The following is a 6,959-nucleotide window of genomic DNA, read 5'->3' as shown; positions in this document are numbered from 1 at the left end:
CAATATTGAAACGAAATAGTAACCAGCCTACAGTAGAAGTGTTCTTACACGGTACCACATTCTCCGATTTCCGAAATATGTCCGTTAAATGAAATTATCAAATAAAATATAAATCATACTCACATTTGTTCATGAAAACATAGGGCACAGCTCCACCACGGAAGTGTCGACAGCTCTTTTTCTTTGCACCACCGTAAAGTGGTGGAGCTGGCGTTTACAGGCCGTGTATGAGTGATCATGATGTGAAATAAAACAAAATGCAGTCATCTTTTTGTTATATTAAATAAGTTATGAACAAATAAAATATTTCAAACATTTTATTAATTCGTTATTTTGAAAAACAGTATGAATAAACATACATGTATACCAATAGACAAACAAATAATTGGCAAAGAATGGGCACAAAAATATGAGAATATTGAAGTTGGAGATTTATTGTTAATATTGATTTTAATGTGACAGAAAATGCCCCAATTTGCCAAAAAGCATTGAATATCAAATGACAATGCTTGGATTTACAAAATTCTGCCCAAATGAGTATAGATTTGTGAGTTGCTGTTTGGTATTTGTTCATAAAAGTCCTGATATATAAATCAAAGTTTAAAAAAAAATGTTGCACACATAAAGCAGTGGAGGATCTGATGTTATGTTGAAATGATATACTTGTATAAGCTATTTAAACTGTATATGAGCAGATTCTTATGGAAATATGAGCTTTAAGTATTACTTTATTCCAAAATGGTGACCTACAAGGTTTAGTTCCTTGTATTGGTCAATGTTATATTGTTCACTTAACAGCTTGAGGTAAATGCAAGATATAATACAGTCAAGTTCAGAAACTGCTCAACAGTTATAATAATAAACCCTTCCTCTCAATATGGTGTACATTTGTGGGAAGTTATATCAAATCCTTCAAAAGGTTAAAGAGACATGGAGCAGACACAATTTGTTACAGACGGACAGACAGACAACTGGAGCTAAAACAATTAGTCTATTTCATGAGGAGACATACTTAGCCAAATGGTTCTTGAGAAAAAGTCATTAAAAATAATTTATAAAAAGTACAATAAACAGGCAGTCATAAAAGTAAACATGAACACTAACTTAGGCTTAGATGAGCTGGATGAAAAATGTCTTAAACAAAATAATTGAGAAGTTGCCCAAAATGTTACAGCTACATGTAAGAAATGAGCCAAGTATCAAAAAGAGATGTTTGTAAAACATTATGCCCCCACCTGAGCGCCATGTTGTCAGGATTATATGAACAATTGAATGAAATAAGCATGGACCGAAATGACAGCTCATTAGTCACTGACATTGGATGCCGTTGAGGTAGTTTTAAGATTATGACCATTCAAAGTGTGAGGATAGAGCGTGTTATGAGCATGACCTTTGACTCTAATGACTATGACCTCAAAATCCATATGAGTCATCAGCTGGTCTACAAAAATCTAAATGTCAAGTTTGAGGGACATGGGTTCAGGCATTGACATGTTATCACACAGACAAGCTTTTTTCAATCAATGTCACTGTGACCTTGACGTTTGACCCGATGACCCCTAAAATGAAAGGGACTCATCTACAGGCCAGACACAACTCCAAGTCCGATTTGAGGGCCATGGGTACAGGCATTGTTATGTTATCACTCGAAACATTTTTGCATTCAAGGTCACTGTGAACTTGACCTTTGATCCAATGACTCCTAAAATCAATAAGCGTCATCTCCTTGTCAGGACAAACTTCCATGTCAAGTTTGATGACCATAGGTTCAGCCATTGTTGAGATATCCCTGAGAGAGGATTTGTTATCTTTTTTGCATTAAAGTTTATTGTGACCTTGACCTTGGCTTGATGACCCTCAAAGTCAAGAGGGGTCATCTACTGATCAGGCCCAACCTTTATGTCAAGTTTGATGACCATTCAGACAGAATGGCATGATTGGTCCAGGAATTGTCGAGTTTGCTTTCAAGATCACTTTGACCTTGACCTTTGACCCCTAAAATCAATAGGGGTCATCTTCTGGTAAGGCCCAACCTCCGAATCAAGTTTGAGGGCCATGGGGGCAGGCATTGTTGATTTATCACTTGGACAACCTTTTTCAATTCAAGGTCACTGTGACCTTGATCTTTGGCTCGATGATTCCCAAAACCAATAGGGGTCATCTACTGGTGAGGCCCAACTTCCATATCAAGTTTGATGACGAAAGGTCAAGGCATTGTTAGGTTATCACTCGGACAAGCTTTAAAATTAATTTACCATTCAAGGTCACTGTGACCTTGACCTATGACCCGATGAGCCCTTAACTCATCTACTGGTCAGGCCCAACCTTCATGTCAAGTTTGATGACCATACGTCCCGGAATTGTTGAGTTGTCACTCGGACAAGCTTTGGTATACAGACGGTAGACGGTATCGACCGACCGACATGTGCAAAGCAATATACCCCTCTTCTTGGAAGGGGCGCATAATAAAAAATGTCTTATTATGCACAGCAGTAATTACATTGATAGAGACATTTTTCCTTTGAAGTATTTATAAATTGAGTCAGTAGCTGAGTTCTTGGATGACATAACAGTGTAGTATGTTGGTTATAATATTTGTTTCCTTTTTAAAAGATATGCCAGCATGTATAAAGATGGTCTCTTCTTCCTGTATAGTCAACATCACAGTAAATAGATTCATGTGAGTTGCACGAAGACAGAATTTTCAAGTTTAAACAATTTACAATGTGGAATTGATGTAAATAGTTGCTCAGATCACAGCAAGGGTAAACTGAATCAGAATGAATCCATTGAAGGTTTTGAAACAGTTTCTGTTTGAAGGCTGTTCAACTCAAGCACAATCCTTTGATATGAGATGGTGGCATAAACTGTTTTGTGAATTCTGTCCTTGAAAAGTCTTTGGTAGTCTCAAGTATCACCTTGAAAAACAGTTAAGATGAATTTTGTAGAGATTGGAAAGTCTATTGCTCTTTCGGTAACTTTCATTCTAGGTTCTGAAGTATTTGTGACATGGCGCTGAGTCTCTGAAACGAAAAACAAAAATTATTTAAGAGCAAAAAAAAACAAAAATTGAGTACATATACAAAATATTTTAAATTTACACCTTTTAACAGTCACAGAATATTTCACAGAGCCACTTGTAAAATATGTATAATAAAACATCAGTTGTTTTCTCAGTTAAATAAAGGGCACAACTCAAAATCTCTTAAAGCGGGATTTATAGACCTAATAATAAGGGCCTATTATAGACCAATGTTATTGTATTATATTTGTATATGATGTATAGGCTATACATCATATACAAATATAATACAACAACATTGGTGTATTGTCTCTGACATGACAGACGGCTATAATGATACCTTAAATTTGGTTCTTTGACAACAGACTTATCTGCTAGAAATCATTAAAAACCCTTTTTATTTCATTTGTTTTCTTTAAGGCCGCACTCTTATAGATTAACAGTTTTAATAATATTTTATCTTTTGTCCAGGAATGAGCAAATTTTGTGTAAACATCTGAAAACCAGCGATACAAGAATGCTGACAAAAGATTTTATCGCAGTTTTTCATATTTCTGTCGCAAATTAATGTTTTTGAAAAATGCATAAAACATCAATTTTTGAAAATAAATATGAAAACTTGCAATGTGATTTTTTCAGCAGTCTTTGAGTCTTATATCACTTGATGCTATGCATTTTCACATGCAATGTTACATATATATATACAGTATCCAGTGATGTGGATCATTCCATATATATGCTGCACATCTTTAATATTATTAATTATAGAATGTGCATCAAACTATATGCATGAAAATCTTAAAAGTTTGTATTAAATTGAGATTTGGTAAAAAAAATGCTACAAACTGACTGTAAATAATGCATAATGCACGATTAAATCGGATTTCCACTTGATTCGCTCTTGCGGTGTATTTACTTTTATCTTGCTTATAAATAACACAAGTAAACCGGAAATATGGAAATTTAGTTACCCATCCGGAAACCTGCAGTTCTGTGTAACAATCCGTCCCGCCTAGTTACCAGCATCTTGGATCCATGTCAAGATCTGAAATAAAAAATGAATAATCTATTTATTTATAAACAGGCTGTTTTCTTTCTGAAGCTTAAAATATGGTTGACATTTTTCTTTAAAAGCAAGATGGTTTCTGTTTTAATAAAGCCATTGCTTGAGCTCAAGTAGTCATCAGTCGTGGGGTTCAAGATCTGAACCTGTCCCACTTTTGCACCCAGGTGTACCGTACTAATATTATACCGTTCATGAGTGTGTCCCAGTACTAACCCACAAAGGTCAGATTGTTTGCAAATTAAGTTATCAGGAACAGTTTGTCGAGCTGGTTGAACAATTCAACTGCAAGATTTAAGTTATTTTAAGTTCTAAGGGCCTGTGAGCCAAGTTGATAGAGCACAAACTTGCAAACAGGGAGTCTCCAGTCCAAGTCCCATTACTAGCTGCAATGTTTTCAGAACCGCAAGAAAATTGAAAAAAAATGTAGTTTGGGACAAACAACTCTCCCAACTGTGACCAATAGAGCTTATGCTTACCTTCTGGCGGCTCTGGATATTTAAAAAAATACTTTTTGACCCATCCCACCCCCAGCATCCCCACCCCCAGGCAACTTTTAAATTTATAAGCTTCAATGTTGATTTAGAATTTCTGAACACTATTAAAGACATGATAATCTTGTAAATATAAGTCAAAGCAAGTTATTGAAAAATGATAAAAACTTTGACAGATGAAATGACAGATCAGTGTAAACACTGTCATAAAATCAGTCTGTTTTTAGCTTGTTTGTTTAACTTAAAACACCGTAAATTTCAAATACCATGGGTCTAATGGTTGGATAGTATTTTAGGCTATATTCCAGTGTTCTTATCACAACAAAACTTTTGAAATGCATCGAAATAAGAGCATTTTGTTTTTCGAAACATTTTGACGGTTGGCGCGAGGTTGCGTCCCCTGAAAATTTAGTCAAAACGGTTAATTTACTCACCGAGTTGCAGATTCCACAGAGTCGTCTTCTGTCTTGAAATTGGCAGTTGGTTTTGTTAAAATACGCCACAATAAATGAAAGATCGCCAATATAGAATATTTCTGTTGTTGTGGCGGCCATTTTTTAGTCCACGAAGTTCGTACGCCACCCTAAGAGCTTTCGTAGAAATTTTCGTAGATGCTTGTTCGTACGAAATTCTTAATAAAACGGCTGAACAGCCTGAGATACATTGTACAAAGTTCGTAAGCAAAACAGACTTCGTACGAAGTTTAATAAAACTGGCCCTTATTCTAGTACAGCTTGGGAGTCCGGATTTATTCTAGCAAGTAATTTGGTTGGTGCCAAAAAAAGGAAAAAGTCCAATGTCATTAAATGTAACGGTCAGCTCGCGCAGCAAAAAATCAAGATAAAATAAATCATGCATTCTTAAGTAATGTATTTAAACATATCCTTTGTGCTTTAGAATTATAGATTTATTGCATAATTATTAATGTTCTTGTTAGCTATTGAATATTACTGGTGTTATAAGCATTGAAAAACCGCACTCTTTCTTCGACCGAGACAGGCGGTAAATCGGTTTGTAACTTTTCAGCCGATTGCCCCTACTATGAACGCTGCCCTGAGCGGGCACCGTCCAAAAATGGTATTGTTTTCTCTGACTTCTTTACCGGTTTAAAACATGGTTGATTTATTTTCCGCACATAAGGGGCACTTAAGAAAAAGCATGATATTCGTTTTCATTCAATTGTAACAACTCGGCCATCTCCGGCAAGCTTCGAGATAGACATGTTGGATAGTGGCCGAGATGTTCTGATTGATTGTTTTTCTTGCACATTTAAATGTGCGAAACAATGCAAACAAATTTTGTCGTCGCGTTGTGCATCGTTATGTTTACCAAGTCATGATTTCATATTATAAACGCGCTTGTGCTCGTCTTATCTTAAAAACTAGGTCAATTGTTATATAATCTCAGGGGTTAACATGCATTGACTTAAAGTATCATAAAGAGATGATAAATCTGGAAAGTATAACGTTGTGACAATTTTTGCGTCATGCACTCGGTAACACGCTGTTGACAAGCATATTTACATCCCCAACAGCATGAGAGACCCATACATAACCCGGTCACAACCGAATACCTTAACGCTATAGTTGGCCATTATAGCACATCGTCTAACGATGTCAACATTCTATAGCATTTGTGATAAGTTTCACCAATATTTGATACATTCGGGAAATAATGCAAAGTGGAAAACGGTCGTATTAATTTAAACTTATTTTTTTACAACGATTTTAAAACAAGTTATTACAACATAATCACTCTCGTTGGTACGATGTAACGAGAGTGTGGTCCTGTGTTGTGGGAGATAACTGTAAAAAGGGTATGAGGAAACCCACTTGTCCGGCTTGGTGACCACAAACCAAACTTACATGCGCTTAGGCTAGGATTCAAACCCGGGCCGTCAGGTGAAAAGCAGGTGCGCTAACCTCTGCGCTAAGCAGGCAACTTTCGTATGAGCTTTTTCGGCAATGGCCAAACATTTCGAGCTGGTAAATATATATTATGGAACAGTTCTGTGAAAGGCTTTTGAATTAAATCCCAAAATTTCAAAGTGAACTACAAGACATGTCAACCAAAAACCAAATAACAAAATAATATAGTGTATGCTATGGTAACCGTTGATGAGACAATATTATACATCATTCGCTCCGACCCCTTCGCTGTATACTAAATACAACATAATGTTCTTTTAAACGATATGAGAGTCAAGCTGAGGATCTGCGTCAAGTCCCGAACACTCCGTAACAAACTGAATTCTGCGTACCAGTGTTGTTGTCAGCCTCCTGAATAGCGTACACGGCAAAGAAGTTGTCTTTATTTGATATACCTTCAGTGTCATGAAAATGCTGTCCTTCACTCTAAACACATCAGTTGAATTGGTACA

General features: G+C 36.1%; 1 long non-coding RNA gene across 1 annotated transcript; it reads right to left on the bottom strand.

Moving 5' to 3' along the window:
* Nucleotides 1-304: 304 nt before the first annotated feature.
* On the bottom strand, nucleotides 305-4,970 carry LOC128220102 (uncharacterized). Its single transcript, XR_008258719.1, has 3 exons — nucleotides 4,846-4,970; nucleotides 3,994-4,067; nucleotides 305-3,023 (listed from the first exon to the last, which is right to left on the bottom strand). It is a non-coding gene; the product is annotated as an uncharacterized LOC128220102 (long non-coding RNA).
* Nucleotides 4,971-6,959: the final 1,989 nt, after the last annotated feature.

Source organism: Mya arenaria, chromosome 15 (assembly GCF_026914265.1).
Source record: "Mya arenaria isolate MELC-2E11 chromosome 15, ASM2691426v1".
NCBI lineage: Eukaryota > Metazoa > Mollusca > Bivalvia > Myida > Myidae > Mya > Mya arenaria.
The sequence above is the reverse complement of the archived record's forward strand: the minus strand, read 5'-3'. Positions and strand labels throughout refer to the sequence as shown.